This window comes from Patiria miniata, unplaced genomic scaffold, assembly GCF_015706575.1.
Source record: "Patiria miniata isolate m_02_andy unplaced genomic scaffold, ASM1570657v1 HiC_scaffold_24, whole genome shotgun sequence".
NCBI classification, from domain to species: Eukaryota; Metazoa; Echinodermata; class Asteroidea; order Valvatida; family Asterinidae; genus Patiria; species Patiria miniata.
The window spans coordinates 18658767-18677732 of record NW_024037063.1 but is presented as its reverse complement, the minus strand read 5'-3'; the positions used below and the strand labels follow the sequence as shown (position 1 = coordinate 18677732).

At 39.2% G+C, this 18966-nt stretch overlaps 1 long non-coding RNA gene across 1 annotated transcript; it reads left to right on the top strand.

Annotated features, from left to right (window-relative positions):
• Window positions 1-5649: 5649 nt before the first annotated feature.
• Window positions 5650-17506, top strand: LOC119732494. The gene is made up of 7 exons (XR_005271558.1): window positions 5650-6609; window positions 7145-7248; window positions 7715-7808; window positions 8275-8316; window positions 9252-9366; window positions 13315-13404; window positions 13693-17506. It is a non-coding gene; the product is annotated as an uncharacterized LOC119732494 (long non-coding RNA).
• The last annotated feature ends 1460 nt before the right edge of the window (window positions 17507-18966 follow it).

Sequence of the window (18966 nt, the reverse complement as noted above, 5' to 3'; positions counted from 1 at the left end):
AATGATGATAAGACAAAAGTAACATTCAGCTGTGTGTGAATCATTTATTTCTACAGAGTTAAATCACAGAGTGTGTATTGGTAATTTTTTTAATTCATTAAAATTTTGTTTATGCATTAAACGTGTAATATAATACAAAGTTGCAGAATATAGAGTGGAATTTTCATCCAATAAAAATTATACAACAAAAACAAGTTCAAATTCGCCAAAAATACATGGCGAATTTTGATTCAAGTTCAAGGAACAAAAACAACAGTGAACAACACACTGATTGTGGAGACAATTACTCAAAAAATATTTGTTGTTATTATATCTCCTGATTGATTACCAAAGGTAACACAATACTGTCAAATTCAGGGGGTGGGGGTCATCAAAAAATAAACTTAACATCCATAAAATATTACCTGCGAAAAAAAAACACATGGCGAATTCGGAGTTAACTTTCATCATGTTCATGACTTAAAAAAACCGCTCGATTTCCGGACCATATCTCAAAAAATGTATGTTGCAATGGGTTGAAATTTCGTACAATAATTGATTATGATAGATAACCAAAATCAATTAAATTGGAGAGGAATCATTAATAAATATAAAAGCGAAAACAACGTACCTTTTTAAACACCGAGAAAACCTACCAAAAGTAATCCTTAATTTCCTTTCAAAAGAGGGCGCGCTACACAATTAGTGGTCATCACCGTAAAATAATTTTTGTCGGCACTAAATAGCTGCCTAAGAATTTGAAACCGAAACCCATTACCCAATTCCCTAAGCAAACAGAAAAACGGATAACGAAACCCATTTCCTAATTCCTAAGCAAAAAAGAAAAACGGATAACGAAACCCATTTCCTAATTCCTAAGCAAAAAGAAAAACGGATATCAAAATCCATCTCGTAATTCCTAAGCAAAACGAAAAACGCCTTAAAAAAAAAAAACATTTCCTATTTCCTATTTCCTAAGCAAAAAGAAAAATGGATATTAAAACCCATTTCCCAATTCCTAAGCAAAAAGAAAAACGGATAACAAACCCATTTCCTATTTCCAATCGCAAAAGGACAACGGATATCGATTCTCCTATTTCCATTCCATTTCCATACGCCAGTGGGATAACGGATATCGATTCTCCTATTTCCCATTTCCTATTTCCATACGCAAATGGATAACGGATATCGATTCTCCCATTTCCCATCTCCCATTTCCATACGCAAATGGATAACGGATATCGATTCTCCCATTCCGATTTCCATACGCAAATGGATAACGGAATTCGAATTCAAAATCCCACTTCCTAAAAAGAAACTTGTTGGGATTTGGGATTTCTCAATGCATGATGGGAAATTCAGACGCGGGAACTTTTTTCGCAAACTCCTCCCCAGGGTTTACTTTATTTTTTAAATTTTCTTGCATATATTATGTACTCGTGAGTGCGTACTGCTCAACACCACGTAAACGAGATTGTACTTGACACCGTTAATTGTGAAGAGCGCCGCCTGTTGTTAAACGATGTGGTTTTTGTTCTCTCTCGTCTGCTCGTGGCGTGGTTCGTTGCGCATTCATAATTTGGCGCCTGGCAAAATGGCGGAGGACTTTCCAAAAAACGTCACAACAGTCAGAGTAAGTTTGCCAATTTTGGCCTGAAATTGGTAACCATTTGGCCTGCAAAAGTTAGGTAGAAGTGACTCAACTACTGTAGATACTTCTGAAGTTGATGCACTGTTAAAAAAGCGGCTCTAGCCTAAGTTTTTAGTGAAGGAATTCCTTCAATGATCTTTTTCTTTCTCCATTTTCTGAGAATCTGGTGAGATGGGCGTGGTTAAGAAAAACATTATTGAGGGTGGAAAAAAATGTTACAACCTGACTTTTTTCTTCTTATAGGCCCTATTATCTCAATAAAGGTCAGTCATTGCAAAAATGGGAAAGATTCCCATATCTGGCCACCATTTTCATTTAGTGACCTATCAGCCATCAGAAAGTGTTTATAATATGCCCTAAAAAGTCAACAAAGTGTCTATCATTACGGCAGCCGTTGTTTAGCGCCCTCTACGATACTTTTTTGATACGCACGCAGGTATATAATTATTTGTTTCCCCACATTTTAGCGAGCAGTGCGACAGCTCAGTCGATAGAGGGTAGGATTTTGCACCGCGAGGTTGCGGGTTCGCATCTCAGTTTTGCACTCTAATTTTTTTTCCTTTTCTAACCTGAGGCTTTGGAGGATTTTTTTAAAAGGGAAATAAAGTCCGAATTTCATAACGTTCAAAGTCACTTTTTTCCTTCTAATTTTATATTTTCTTCTCATGTTTTTATAAAAGTCGCAGTAGGCCCTACTACCGTAACGATAGAAAATGGGAAATGCGTTACGGCTGCTGTAACGATAGCCACTGCGAAAAGTCAAATTTAGCAGGGAGAATATTGAAGTATTTACTAAGAAAATTTTCAGAAATGTTCAGTCCAGTCTCATAGGGTTGTGCATAGGGTTGTGCACAGGGTGACAAGTGATGGCCAGATATGGGAATCTGGAAAGATTCTCCATAGACTTTGTACACAATCACGGAAGTGGCGTCAGGTTGCAACATTTTTTTCCAATCGCACTCTTGTCATTTACAGGTGTTTATCACGACAGTCAAACTCGGAGCCGAAGTGGATCGGATGTCAAGAATGGAAGTGTGAACCACATCAAGCTGATCTTTAACTGAAGGAACGGCCGAACTTTTAAAGTCCTTGCCACTCGCGGTTTGCCACGATTATAGTGTGCCCATCCAACCCATAATTAATATGCTCTAGAACAAAGTTCCAGTCAAGTGTATAGGGCCAACTTCTTAGGGGCCTGCATTGAAATAATTTCATAGATCGTTATTAAACTGAAATCTAAAATGAGTAATTTGAATCAGTAAATCTTCATGATGTTTAAACTTTGACATATATGCCTAAAAATGGGTCTAGATTGAAAATACTGGAAAGTAAGTTGCATAGGCTAAACCTTACCTAAACATTAGGTCAATGCTAATAAAAGTAACTTTCAGATGTATTTAACCCTAACAGTCCTGAATCTTCCAATTTTAATATGATTTTGTACACCAACTCACTTGGGTCTCGACAACAAAAGGAATGCATCTTATGTTAAGACCTCAACAAAATTCATTGCTTAAAATTAAGTATTCCACTTGATTAAAAGTAAATTAGAAAACATCAGCAGAACCATGAACAAAACCTAAGGTCAAAGCTAATAAAAGTAAAATTTAGCTTTAGATATGAAGCAGCTCACTTGGGATTGCAAATTTGCAATCCAGTTTTGACTACAATGTGGTAGCATTCAAGTATGCCAAAGTCATTTTTGCTTCGACTTCATGTTCTATGTAAAACTGTGGACCTTTGCAGCATTTTATTAGGTCATTCAATCATCTGCATGCAACCATTGACGGACAGTCATATCGACCATTGACAGACAGTCATATTAACCACTGGCACTATGATGACATAAACCACCTAATTAACCACTAACCAGACCTGTCAAAATGTTGCAAGGACTGGGGAAATATTCCATGCTTCTTGGGAACTTGACTTCACTTGTGCACTTTTTTTTTAGGGGGGGGGGGGGGTTTCAATGCTGGATTGCCAGTAAAAACAGTTCTAAGCATTTACAAAATTGATTGAAAAGCAAACAATTCGAGTCAACTTTTACGTTTGGCTTGAAATAATGAGCACAGACAAGAAAGAAAACGATTTAAACAAATTCTTTCAGAGCATAATATAAAAAGAACAATTAAAATTTTCCAACTATATGTTCTAATGAACGGAAATTATAAAAAACAATGTCAAGTTAAAAATGGACAGAAAATAAAACTGAAATTAAATTATTCTTTATGAAACTGATATAAATGATAAGTAGCCAAACAGTGAAGGATGTGTTCAATCTAAAAAAGCAATTTTAAAACTACATTCATAAAAAATGTTTAAAAGGATTAGTTAGTTTAAACAGCATAAACCTGAAAGGATTTTATTTCAAAACTACAATTACAAATTAACTAGGGTAACTCGCATGTATTTTTTGCTATAACCACATGATTTAAAAAATGAATAAATATTCAAGTTGGCCCTTGACACACTTGGGACAATGTTCAGTATGGAGCAGTAAAATGTGAAAGTCATTATGGAGAAACTCTGAAATCGCCTCCAAGTTGCAACTGGATAAACTTTGGACATTGACAGTGACGACAAAACTGCTGCAAATTTGACCAGTTTGAAACAAGGAACATGACTGTTTTGTTGAGTATTGCGTTTCTCCAGTACGGACTCATTGCGAACTGCTACATAACTTGATACAATCGTCTTGGAAGCACAACTGAAGAACATGCCTACCTTGAATTCCATGCCATGTTGGAAGTTTGTTTAAACAATTAAGAGTATTCTAATTTGGAAGGACGATGCTTGTTTGGAAGGACCAACTTGAACTTTGAGGAACACTGCTTATTCTGATTGTTGGAAGACGTGGAATTCGGAAGACTTTCTGATGTTGGCACAAGTGGAATTCGGATGACTTTCTGATGTTGGGACAAGTGGAATTCTGGTGACTTTCTCGGACGTTGGACACGTGGAATTCTGGTGGCTTTCTGACGTTGGGAGACATGGAATTTGCCATCCTCGCTACCTGTGGATGCCTGTATCACTCAGAAAACTCGGAGGTAATGCCCCCCACCTAAATCATTGTTAATTATCAGATAATTAAAAAAAAAAAGGATTTTGCTGATGTTAGTATTGCATCATTTAACTAGGTTAAATGTCAATGTAAACAAGGTGGAAATAATAAATCTGGTATTTTATCAGCATTTAATTATTTGACCTAAGGCAATGAAAATAATATACTTCAAATTTGTGAACATTTATTTGTATTCCAAGATTGGTTGTTTTTTTTGCAGGCATGCATGACAATGTACAAGACCTGGGGATTGTGAAAGTGGACAGTTTGCAAGTCGAGTCGTTCGTTGGATCGTTCGGAATCATCGGCACTGGGGGACAAGGTTGCATGTTAACTGAGGTGAGGTAACCTTTTTCTTGCAGCTCGAGGCCACATGCACTTGTCCCCCCGGATTGTGGCAGTTTGCAAGTGGAGTCGTTCCTTGGATCGTTCGGAATCATCGGCACAGGGGGAACAAGGTTGCATGTTAACTGAGGTGAGGTAACCATTTTTCTTTGCAGTTCAAGGCCACATGCACTTGTTCCCCCCAGAAGAGGAGTCGTTCATGTTCAGAGTGAGTCAAACCAAGATTCTTTTACTTTTTAATGTGCAAGCAAATTGAAATCCATCCTGATTCTAAAAGTCATATCAACTGTAGTACACATTAGATTCTGTGAACCAATTTGCGCATGCCATTGTTTAGAAATTTTTGTACTAAAAATGGGCTCATAATAAACAAATCCTTAAATTTGCTTGCATATATAGATGTAACTTGAACCATCCTGGACAAAAAATTGATATAGTTTTTGAAATATAGCGCGGCAAAAAGGCCACTTGACAGGATTTTGCTGAAAAGGAAATTTAAGAGAAAAACATTCCCCAATTTGTTTAGGCTCTAAGTCCAAATTGTTCTTTTAAAAACTACTTCTTTTATTTACTAAAAAAAACACATTTTGATTAATTTTTTACATAAAAACAAAACAAAATTCCCAGGGCGGTTGAAATATGTGTTTGTGATGTACTGTTTGGTGGTGGGTGTGTGCTTGTTACCATGTGGGGTGTAGGTGGTGGTTTGTGTGGGGTGTAGGTGGTGGTTTCTCCACAGGTCTTCGGCGACTGGGCGTGGCGACTGTGCGAGGCAACTGCGCGCGGCACTGCGCGTGGCGACTGTGCGAGGCGACTGCGCGCGGCCACTGCACGCAGCCACTGCGCTGCGACTAATCGGAGTTTTGACTGGTGCTCTGATTGAGGTGCGGGGTAAACCCAGTTAATCGGGGTTGGACTGGTGCCCGATTGAGGTGCGAGGTAAACCCAGTTAATCGGAGTTTTGACTGGTGCTCCGATTGAGGTGCGGGGCAAACCCAGTTAATCGGAGTTTTGACTGGTGCTCCGATTGAGGTGCGGGGTAAACCCAGTTAATCGGAGTTTTGACTGGTGCTCCGATTGAGGTGCGGGGCAAACCCAGTTAATCGGGGTTGGACTGGTGCCCGATTGAGGTGCGAGGCAAACCCAGTTGCAAGGGACGGGTTGCGTCACCGTGGGGACGTGGGTCCTACGCAGCGGCCTGGAAACCCTAGGATGCCGTGCCTTAAAGGAGCAGGTAGTGCGTCCCTCTTTATAGGGGCGTGGCCCTGTATTCACAGCCGGCAAACGCTGCTACTTCCTATCAGACCGCATGAACCCGTAATGGGGGATGGACTTAGGGGGGCACGCATATAGGTTAGGGTATAACCTTCCTGATCCTTCGGGGTTGGGGGGGTGGACCGGACAGTCGGCAACTGTGCCTGGCCCTCCGGGGCCGGCCTTTTGCCCAGCGATGGACCCTTCGATACTGAAAGCGTGTTTGGGGCTGGTATCCTGGGACCTTCACGTGGTGGCCCTGTTCAAACTAGCCTTACCAGGATATGCTTCCAGAAGGTTTACACCTAAAAATGAGGTAAGATTTTGAGAAGTAATGACTAATCAAATAGGAAATCGATGCAACTTTTGAAAACTAATTCTCAACACTAAGAAGATTCACCTATCAAAATGAAATTCAAATCAGGCTCCAGAAAAATCTGTTTCTTGAATTAGTTTTTTTCCATTGTGCACAGAAAAGTTTTAATTTGAAAGATTTCAAAAAGTTGAAGATTTCTAAAATGTACGTGGGTTTTATAAAAAAAACAAATTCTTAGAATATATAACAATTGCCTCTTCTTTCTTACCGGAATTCAGAGTATATAAGCAAAGGCCTTTTTGTTGAATTGAAATTGATTACAACTCTCAACAAATCTCAATCTCCTTTTAACTCAGTTTTCTGGGCTTCAGAGGGCAAAAAAAGTAAAACCCATGAAAAAGACGATTGCTTTTGTGTTATTAATCCAAAAGCCATTCTAATATGAAATTTGTGGAGAAGATTTGTGTGCAAAATGTGCTTTGAAAACTTGACCATTGGAATGATTGTTTTGTTATGTTTTTGATAACATTGCAAGGTACAAGCTACCACAGATGAGAAGCTTACTGGAGACAAGAAGGAAAGTAGCGATGAACCAACGACTTCAGGGGAATCCGATCGTCCAATCCGGCTGAAATTACGGTTGGCCATTTGTTTGTGAACAAGTCAAATGTTGTACTTTGAAGTGCATTCTAAATTAATGGCTTTTGATGCTCTGCATGAGGCGTTTAAAATTGATTATGTTTAGTCGGTTTGTTAAAAAAAAAGCATCAGTAAATTGAACAGTTTCAAAACAGAAATTTCCAGTTTAACCCTCCTTGTTTTGGATCAGTCACAAACAGTAAAAAAAAAATCCTGTTTCCCTGCCATGCGTTTTACACAGGCTAGTCACCAACAGTCAGATCATATTTCAAGCAAGCATTGTGACTAGTCAAATTCTGTCAACACACGAAATAGGCTTCAGAGGGCAAAAAAGTAAAACCCTGCTTTTGTGTTATTAATCCAAAAGCCATTTTAATATGAAATTTGTGGAGGAGATTTGTGTGCAAAATGTGCTTTGAAAACTTGACCATTGGAATGGTTGTTTTGTTTTTGATAACATTGCAAGGTACAAACTACCACAGATGAGAAGCTTACTGGAGACAACAAGGAAAGTAGCGATGAATCAACAACTTCAGGGGAATCCGATCCTCCAATCCAAGGTGAGCATCTGATTGCAACTGATCGATTATAGACAGCAAAAGGAATGGATAAACATCCTCAAATGGCTGAAATTACAATTGGCCATTTGTCTGTGAACAAATCAAATGTTGTACTTTGTAGTGCATTCTTATTAGTGGCTTTTGATGCTCTGCATGAGACGGTGTAAAATTGATTATGTCTAGTCGGTTTGTTAAAAAGAAGCAAAATGATCAGAAAAGTTGCAAAACTTACCATTTTTTCAGTTTAACCCTCCTTTTTTGGATCAGTCACAGACAGTCAAAAATTGAATCCTGTCCCCTGCCATACGTTTTACACAGGCTAGTCACAAACAGTCAGATCATATTTTAAGCAAGCACTGTGACTAGTCCAATACAGGCAACAGACAAAAGCAGACAAGTAGTAGGCACAGCTGGCTTATCAATCACTTACTGGTCGATAATTGTTTGAAATAACTTTCTCTTTCAGGAGATGGGGTTGAATTATTCTATCAACGAAAATGACAACCAGGTCAGTCAATCTAAAAATCGAAATATTTAGATTGGATAATGAGATAATTAATTTGGAACTGCAGTTTCATATTGATGGCAATAACAAAATGATTTTGAAAGCGCATTTATTTGAAGAAAAATAGGACAATGATATAAAGGTGTCTTCACAAATTGGTTGCAACTTTGTACAGCTCAATTTCATACACTGACAAATGTATAATGAATCAAAATCAGTTTTGTTGAACTTCTTGAACTTATTGCTTGATGAAAATCTTGATATTTCTTGGGCAGTTTTCACAAAAATTTGAAAATCCACCTATCAAGCTCCCAGAGATTCATTACTCGACAGGTTTCATTTTACGGTTGTAGATGACATGAGTTAAAGGGAATATACAACATTTGCAAACATCGAAAAATAAAACTACCAAGTTTTTGCGAAATACCTTAATAGGATGTTGGTAAATGACAGTCTAAAGCATCCTGTAAAATTATGGCACCTGGTATACTGTCATTTTCAAGAAAAGTGGTATTTTTGTATCAATTTCCAACGCTGATCGGCCGATCAGCGTTGGAAATAACTGGCTTTTTTTCAAATACTGGCCCCAATTGACCATCGCACTTGTTTGCAATCGATTACAAACCTATGAACGGGTACGAGCCAGCTAGACTGGTTCCCTGACCTTACAATTCCCCAATGTATGTAAACTGCTCTGTTTCTTCTTATATGGAGTCAGGGAACCAGACTACAGGAAAATGATCGTTTTTCTTGGTTTTTATAGCATTTTCGAACCCAAAACCTCCAAAAAGTCAGTGTAACTATATTTGCTTTATATTTCCAACCCCCCAATCCCATCCATTTCTGAAAATTACAGCAAAAGCAAATGATGTATATTCCCTTTAATTTCCATTTTATTGTCTGTTTCTTTTCCCAATCCTCTTTGTCGTCATGGTAAGCTGATGATGTCTGGCAGGAACCCCATCTACTCAACTCCATCCTTCATGCAACGGACAACTGGTCATACCTTGGTCACATGAGGGCAGCATATATGTGCAGTCTCAGAATTATGAGGTAACTAAATCATTTCAGTTGGTTTCAGCTAAATTGCCGATTATTACGAGATCCTTTACCTTTATCAAAGCATTAAGTGACCAAAACACTCTTTTGGCATAGCTTATGAATCTTTCTCTCTGCCCTAAAAGAAACCTTACAATAAAAATTCAATTTGTGAAACAAGAACCATAATTTTATCCCAAAAACATTTTTCTTAAAAAAAAACCCACTTAACCGTATTCCATCTCACTGGCACACCAAAAATGAAAGTTCTCGTTGCCCCCTTTAATCTCATACCCCATTTGTGGTGGTTATTTGTTTGTAGTTCTGTAGATTTCATAGATTTCCACTTTCCAGCATACAGTGTCCACTTTGCCACCAAATTGCCCTTAGGCCAAAAAAAAAAGTCTCCCTTAGGTTAACTTGAGTTTTGATGTGAATGTGAAGTCAAAGTCGACTGAAGTTTGAACTTCTAAATTGGCTAGTTTCTCCGTATAAAATAAAATTGATAAATGAATGGGTTATAGATTTAAAAAACAAAACATTCTTTTGATTTCTCCCAAATTATGCAGTCACCTTTAAGTACAATAGGCTCCTGCAAACAGAATTTTGTGCCATTATCATTTTGATTCTGTTATTTGTCCATTCCTAAATTCTTTTAAAATAGTTCCTCTGAGCCTGTGTTGGCAATTAGCATGTCCCTGCATGTTGTCTGCTTTTGTTGATCTGTGGCATATCCTAGGGAGGTTGCTGACAGGTGATGGCCAGCATCATTCACCAGTTGTCCTGGTCTTCCAGGGCGTTTTCTTTGGGCCTCAGATGGACGTCTGAATCAAGTATTTTTGCTGCATGTTCATGGTACAGTACCGTCTACCAACCTCTCTGCCATCTGTCATGGGAGAGATGCCAGAGCATGTGCAGTTGAGGAGGTTGGTAGCCAGAGGGTGGAGCTGATGTCCAAGTCAACAAAGCTGACGTCTGGCTTTAGAGGTCCTGGATGCAGACTCTGTCTTGGTAGGTGATGTTCAGTATGTAAGAAAAGACTAGGGAACCATGTGAAGTAACAGTCTGCTTAAATATCGTCACATCAGATGAGCGGACAGTGTCTTTCAATCTACAGTGGCAATATTTAACTGATGTCTCCATGAAGGTCGGGTCCTCAACTCTTGAAAGACAGCTACCATGGTACTGTTGTACAAGAAGGGCAACCCCCCGTGCCCGACCAACTCCCAGCTGATTGCCCTGCAGTCGGAACCATTGGCGAGATCTGGCCATTTTCCAATACTCCACGGTTGAACCCTTTGGTTCCCTCCGGGATTCCTGTAATGTGGATGAGGGGGTGCCCAGGCAATCTAACACTCTGTGGATGCATGCATGCTCGGGGCCCCTCAGGGTTCCCGTAACACAGATGAGGGTATATGCCGGGGGTACAACCAAAACCCTTTGACTGATGTGTGGCGCTCGTGAGGGATTTGCCGAGACGGGGTTTGCTGAGACGGGGTTTGCCGAGACTTCAGGCTTCACAGCCCTCAGAGTAGAAGAATTACTGCCTTGGTGGTGCTGTCACACGCCGGTGATTTAAAGTCGGTGTGTGACTGTTTTGCTCAATATGCGGTTGCCCTGGCTCACAGCTCCACTGATATAATCAGCATGTGGCAAGAATCCGACCAGCACAACATCGTGGTGTGCTGTGATATGGGCGCGGGCCAGAATTTGATGTGCCGGAGGCTAGCAGGCTTCAGAAGCTTTACAGGTCCAGTAGCAGACGGGCGATGCGTCTGGTCCATGATGGCTCTGAGGTCAGATATGCTGGCACTGAGGAAACACTGGTGAACTACTTTACAGAAGTTCACTCAGAAAGGGCGGTCGATCGTAATAGAATCATGCAGTGTTGACTCTGCATGAACTCTTGTTTTTGACTCGGCCCAGGCCGGGGAGTCTGGCTCTGAGTTGATGTGCCCCATTATGCAAATGGAGGTTACCTCCACCCTAGGTCGGATGTCAAACTCCGCACCTGGGAAAGACCAGCTTGAATATTATCATCATATCAGATTGGCAGACAGTGTGTTTTGGGGCATAAAGGTTGGGTTCCCAACTCTTTGAAGACAGCTACCTCGGTACTGTTGTACAAGAAGGGTGACCAAGTTTGCCCGGCCTACTTCTAGTAAATTGCCCTGCAGTCATGCCTGTTAAATTCGCCGATGGCAACCCTTTACCGTCCGACTCGTTTGGGCGCAAGACTGTGATTTCAACAGTGATACCTCGAAGAGTGCTAGGACTGATGAGGGTTGCTTTGAGCACACCCACCTGATGTTGTCCATTGTGGGGGATGCATGCCAGAGTCAGACAAATATGTATGTGGCGTGGCTTGATCTGCAGAATGCTTGCAGCGACATTTCCCATGATGCTATATTCACTGTGTTGGCCTTGGTCGGTACACTAGAGGGGTTCATACAGACGTTATCCGGGATGTCTATACCTGGGCCGGCACAATGTTTGTGACGCCTTCAGGGATGAGCCCGTTTCCATCTGTTCAGTAGTCAAACAATGTTGTCTGATCTCCCAGATACATTTCAACTTGACTCTAGAACTTGTGGTGAGGGCGGTGTCCAGAAAGCGGTGCACGGGCATGACATTGCGGTTCTTGCCTATGCTGGTGTACTTGTGTTGCTCCTGCAGTAATTCACGCGAGGGCCTGCAGTGGCTTTTGGACACGGACACCAAGCTTTAATTGGCACTGGTGGCCAAGATGACAGATGATCTGTGCAAGGAGGAACCTCTCTCCTTGCCTCCTGGCAAATGCTGGACGCACTACAAATTTGCATTGAAAAGTGCACTTTGTATGTCTTGAGTGCTGGCAATTGCCAGACAAAAAGTCTGCAGTGGCTATGGGAAGAGGTGGTGAAGTCGGTACGGAGGTTGCAACATTCTGACCCGGGCCGCCACCAACTATGTCTTTGCAGATAGAAAGGTGGTCTGTCTGGGTCTGATGGATCCAAAACGGGATACTGCAGTCAAACAGTCACGCAAGCCGTACGCAGTTTCACCTGACGATACCGTCCGTGGTGTCTCCACCATGCAGCTGACCTCTGTCGTCTGCTACACCATTCAGTTCATGAGTGCAGGACCTGGCCAACTTCAGCTTGAGCGGACAGATCTCTGCCCTCTGGTCCCCAGCTTTGGCGGTGGCTCACCTGTTGCGTATCTCCGAGTCTCTCAGTGGCTGCTATTCCAGCTCAGTCACACGTACAGACAAGGGGAAGGAGATACACTCCAAGAGCATTACCACTGCTCCGCCGCTCGAGAGTTTTACTCCTGTAAATTACTCTCAGCGACAACCGACCGCAGCTGGCAATTTGAATCAGCCCCCTTTCACACCCTGACCAGATTACTTGGCTGCCAACACATATGGACTACTGCCTCATTCAGAGCATGGCCGATAGATTGCAATGCTAGCCCAAGGCTTCACTAAAAGCACACGATGACCGTACACAGTGGATAGACAGACTCCCACTCTTCCTGCCAGGAATTTGTTCTGCCGTACTCGTTTTTGGCACCTGCACTCAACTGTTGATTGGCCTGACAGCGCTGCAGCTCCGTTCAGCCCAGCAGACTGTTTTGAAGGGCTCAAGGCATCCATGTGTCAGCTCCATCCATCCCCGCCCTGTCTCTTGTGTGCCTGAAACAGTGAATACTCCATCTGTGGTGACCAGAACACGATCAGGTTGCTGTGTGAATTGGCCTACGACACATGAACATTCACTGGTGGGGCTCCTGTAGTAGCCAAGATATTGTTACAGCACCTGTTTGAAACAGCTATGTGAACACTAAGGTCAACGTTCGCTCATTTTTCTGTAACTTTCCATTCTGTGTGCTCAGATGTCGTTTCAGCACATGCATGCATTAAATCATGTTAACTACCAGAACTAATCTATTTTTACCTTATTTGCACATTCTTTGATAAAGCGGGCCGACCTGATAGGAGGAACTTTTTCCCTCTGGAAATTCATCAAAAGCCTGTTATCAGAACCACAAGAAGAGGAACACGTGTTTCAGGTGAGCTCAAAACTTGTTCAATATACTTCAATACTTGCTTTTGCAACAATCTTTATGTGAATTATGGGTTGATTATAAATTCATGCTAAATTTTGCGGTGAATATGAATGCAAAAAAGCTAAATTTCCAAATTCTGTCTACAAAACTTCTCCCTACAAAGAGTTCTCCCAACTTATTGAAGCCTCAAAAGCTACAAAAGCCCGCAAAATTATGAAAAAGTCATTAACATCATTTACACAAGTATGCTATTTATATTCAATTTTGGTTTTTGTGTTACTTGAATTTCAGGTTTTCCTGCTCTTACCAAGAAGATGTTGCTCTTGATGCTCGAATGCCCTGAAACTGCACCACGTTGTGATGACATCAAACATCAGACAAAGTACATCCAAGGTGCCTTGGGCCTATTTAGAATGTACTAGGCTGTAAATGAGTTAAAAAGGTTATATGGGCAATTCCATGCTGGTGGAGACACGTATATAAGCCAAAATAAATTTAAAGTTTGTTCGAGTTCCATTTACCGAAGTGACACAATAATGCTTGGCGCTTTTAAAACTGAAATAGTTTCTTCCCATGCGCGCACTATTTTGTGAGTTACGGTACACCATCACAACAAAGTCTGCAGTGACGTCCTGATGACTTATGGTAAGGAATTTTGAGTTAATCTTTTGCAACCTATTCAGTCATATTTTTCATCAATTTTGTTGTATTACCGTTTTGAGAGGTCTTTGTTAAAATGGACATTATTTTTAGTTGTAATTTTTAGTCAGATTTTGCTTGTAAAATGAAATACAAACTTTGTTTATTATCAATCACTAAAAGTGATTTGTTTTCTTTGTAAATACATGGACCAGTGAACTGTTCTGATAAATTTTTCTTGGCATGATTTCTAGGAAGTCTAGTAAATTAATTGATTTTTATTTGCTTGTTTGTTTTAATGCTTAGGCCAGCCATGAAATATTGTAATGTCGGCCACATGTAATGTCATGCAGTTACAATCTCGTAGCGTAATTTAGTGTCAGTCACATTATTGCAAAGTCCGTAGTTGAGGAGAATACAAGTACACATGTTATTTAAGTCCATACACATACAAGAAGTAACCATTTGGAACCAAAATGCAACTGAGTGCCAAGCCACTGTCTGAGTAGCTTATGTAGTTTTCACAAAACAACTCCTTTTTTTGTATTTAGACATCTATATGCCTTTTATAATATGAAAAATATATTTGTGTTGCTTTTGGGTACAAGTAGTCTGTTATTTGCCATTCTGATAGGGAGGGGTGGGGGAGTCTTCCCTGTGAGCACTGAATTATTATTTGTCACCAAATATTTTAATATTCATAATTCCCTGTTACTAAATGTTGCCAGATTTTTATTCATCCTTTTTGTTGTTTGTTCACTGGATAACTTTGGTATTGCTAGAAAAATAACAATAAAAATTGTGTTAGTATAAACATGTACAAAATACAAATAATTTTGTTGATTTTTTTTAGATTCAGGAAAGATATACACCCAAGTAGCAACGTAATTCACAGCAGCACAGAGAAGGACACAGCAGAAACAAAACTTGGAAGAAAAGGATTGTATGAAGACCACAAGAGGAACAAATGAAAGAGGAATAGACAGAAAAGAGCAGAACATGAGGAGTTTCACTTAAGTGTACATGATTACAAATTTGAGAAAAAAGTAGTTAAAAAATTTAGCATGAAATTTGTTTAGCATGTTGAGACCTCAAATTGTTATTAGCAAAGAAATAAATGTAGATGACTTGTATTAAATATGCAAGTCTATTCACACAGTTATTGTTAATGGAGACAACATTTAATATTGTAAGGTCATTTTTGAGAAAATTCTTTCCTCATCTGCTTTATGTTCATTTATTTTTGAGGTGCTGATTGTATAAGTTGTTATTATGTGTTTTGTAAAACTACATTCTTTGATCCTGAGAAATTATTTTCTTGTTGCCAATAGTCACTGTTAGAAATAAAATAAAATAAAACCTGAATCTCAGCAGAAATGTTTCGATGCGTAATATCAGTCGCAGTAATGTCTGTCACAGTCATTTTAAAAAGTTAATTTTCCAACTTGCTTGTAAACACTATCTACTGGCTATGATCAATAAATGGAATATTGTATCCGTTGCACCTTTACCTTGAATGAAGAGAAATTTCAGATTTGTTCTGTCATTTGTTTCCTGCGTTGCTTTTATGTAATGTGAGTCACGATAAAGTGTCCCGATGAGGACAACAGAAAAGATCAGTGCGTTAGTAAATTGCAAGATACATTTAGGCCAACTATACTGCTCGTGCAAACCTAACTTACGCTGGATTCACTGGTTATTTTTCTGGAACAAAATTAGCTGCCCTTACAGGTTGTAAAAATGTAAAAATTCTTTTAGCATCTAGAAAACAATAATACATATCAGTGAGGAATTCATGTCGCAAAAATTCTTTTAAAAATTCACCAAAGACCTTAAAAAGTTCAGTCTTAAGAGCATCCAATTCCAATTGCAATCCGACATGTCTGGAATTTCATAAAATTAGATAAGAATGAAAAGTTGATCTAATTATTGAAATAGAAGAATGGTTTTAACGAAAAAGACGGAAATTTATACGGAATTATTTCTATTACGTTAACGGATATGGTGTCACTTTCGCGTATCACATACAAGACGAATTGCGCATAAACCGATTTTAAATAAAATTGATGGGGATAGAATCTATTATAAAATTGATACGTGATTAACTTCAAACCCGCCAAAACTCTTTGTCTGTCGCCATGGAATTGCCCATATACTTGGTAAAACTGTAGATTTTCTGGTTGCCCAAATAACTGGGCCTTATTGTATTTCTGATTATTTATGTATTTATTATTTATGTAAATTTTAAAGTGCAACCCATGCAAAGTACTTACTACCAGGCCATATTCATGTATTACAATTTGCAGAACAACCCAATCAGTCAATTTAATAGTGAAATGAAACAATAAGCATTAAAACATAGTGAACAATTGAGATTTTTGTTTGTATGTTAATGAATATTGGTGTTTATTAAACTTAAAGTTGGGGACTCTTATTTTGGCTTTAAAAAAAGCGAGGAGTGCCCTCTATTGCCCATGAATTACAAACAATTGTTTAATTATAAGAATTAATGTATGATTTCCAAATAAAAAGTAGTTTAAACATGATTCATAGAAGCGCTTTGTTACAAGGTGTAAGATAAGGTTTACATGAATGAAATGAAATTATGAGACCAATTTTGTGCAATGTAAAAGATGTCATCAAACAAGCAAGTTGAACATTAGTAACTTAGTCACAATAGGTCACTGAAACTTTGTCTTTTTGTAAAGTGAAATGTGTGATATTAGATTTCCTATATGAAAAAAGTCTGAGAAGGAGAATCAATGTTTGTAAGGAAACAAGATCTGTAAATATCTGATTAGAGCTCTATAATTAATTTGCATAGAATCAAGCCAGATAGACACAACTAAAATATTGGACTGTAGAGGGCAGTATTCATATATTATGTGTAACCTATTTGCAATCAGTGTTTCACTTATTTAACTTTAGTTGTACTAGAAATTATTCATGAAATATGGTGTTAACTTAATTATTTAGCTTTAGTTGTACTTCAAATTATTTGTGACAAGGTGTCACTCTATATTGGAATGGGTATTTTTCTTTGTAAAGTGGATACAACTTTTAGAATTTGAATTAAAAAGTAAAAAAAATATTATAAGATGCTGTAGGCAAAACTAAATGACAAAGGGGCCCTCCAGTAAAAGCTAGATTGCTAACTTAAAAAAAACCCTCTCATTTTCACATTCAAGCAAAAGTTTGTCATTTTATAGTAAACAAATATGGCCAATTCTCCCCCCCCCAAAAAAAGTGCAAAGTTTGAACAAAGAACTTCCCACTAAAATGTTAAGCATTAAGTGACGCATTTAGATTCTCATATAAAAAGGGAAGTAAATTTATATCGACAATTATTACATTACAAATTGTAAACTAATTTAGAAAAAAAACCTAATTTAACTAATTACATTTGTAAATGGTGTACATACAGTAGAAAGTATATTGAATAAATGTCTAAATTTGAGAAGCAGAATTTTGGCCCTATGGTGATTTCCTTCTGAATATTCAGTTTTCTGCTTTTTATTATTCAATTATTCAAATGAGGGCAAGGGTAATTTTTTTCTTTTTTTTAAATATTGCGCAATCTAACCTTTAAATATTAGTTCCGAGAACAAATTTTCGAAGAGGCCATTGGCCTGGCGGTCTAGCTCGCTGACCGCCAGGCCGGCGTCCCCGGATCAAATCCCAGCTGGGGACCCGGGAGGAGAATTTTTCCTCACAGCAGAGATAAATTTTAAAAATAAATAAAATAGTGGCATGGGGCAGGGTTGAACCGTGTACCTTCTGCATGCCAGCTCTCTTTTTTCCCGCTCTGCCATGGCACTTTCTTGAAAAACTCTCCGGTTTTCGTAATTAAAACCCTTAGGTTGTTTGGACTTAGAAAATTTTTCAGCTTTGGCCAGAATTTCAGAATCAAGGGGTACCCCTTAAGATTTTTCCAGATCTGAGGGTCTGAGGCTGGGTTTGGACTTAGAAAATTTTTCAGCTCTGGCCAGAATTTCAGAATCAAGGGGTACCCCTTAAGATTTTTCCAGATCTGAGGGTCTGAGGCTGGGTTTGGACTTAGAAAATTTTTCAGCTCTGGCCAGAATTTCAGAATCAAGGGGTACCCCTTAAGATTTTTCCAGATCTCAGGGTCTGAGGCTGGGTTTGGACTTAGAAAATTTTTCAGCTCTGGCCAGAATTTCAGAATCAAGGGGTACCCCTTAAGATTTTTCCAGATCTGAGGGTCTGAGGCTGGGTTTTTAAAAGTTGGGAGCTGAGGGGGTTTGGAGCTGGAGGGTGGGATTTCGGACTCTGGGCTGGCTGGTTGATGATTTAGAGGGAACTGGACTATTAGTTGAAGGGCTTCCAAATTTATAGATCTGCAAATTGATAGGACTAGGATTTTGTGGGTCTTGGGCTTGTTGGACTTTGAGTTGCGCTGGGTGGTTGATGGTTGAGAGGGAATTGGACTATTAGTTGAAGGGCTTCCAAATTGATAGTTTGCCAGTTGATAGAGCTTAGAGTTATGGGTCTTGGGCTTGTTGGACTTAGACTTTTTTGGGCTAGACTTTTATATAAGTTTGACTAAAGGTTTGGATTGGATAATTAAAGCTTCCTATTTGAAGTCCTGTTAATATTATTTGTGAAGTCCAGATGTCTTTGCAGCCAATCAGTCAGACTGGTAGTTGGCCTTTGCCTTTTTGGAGATTGATGCAATTGTTGAAACCTGATGAAGAGCATATAAGACTGCTGGAATGCTGGTTGCCAGTGCTGTGTGAGATGGATGTAGACTTCTTAGCGTGAGGGTCTTGATACAACCTGGTTGAAGGGCCTTCCTCAATTGACCGTGCAGTTTGCTGTCGGAGTAGGTTTTCATGCTTCAATGATTTTGTATGGCTTATGGTCGTCTCTTGTCAAGGTGTTTATAGGTCACATGATAGTCTGGTG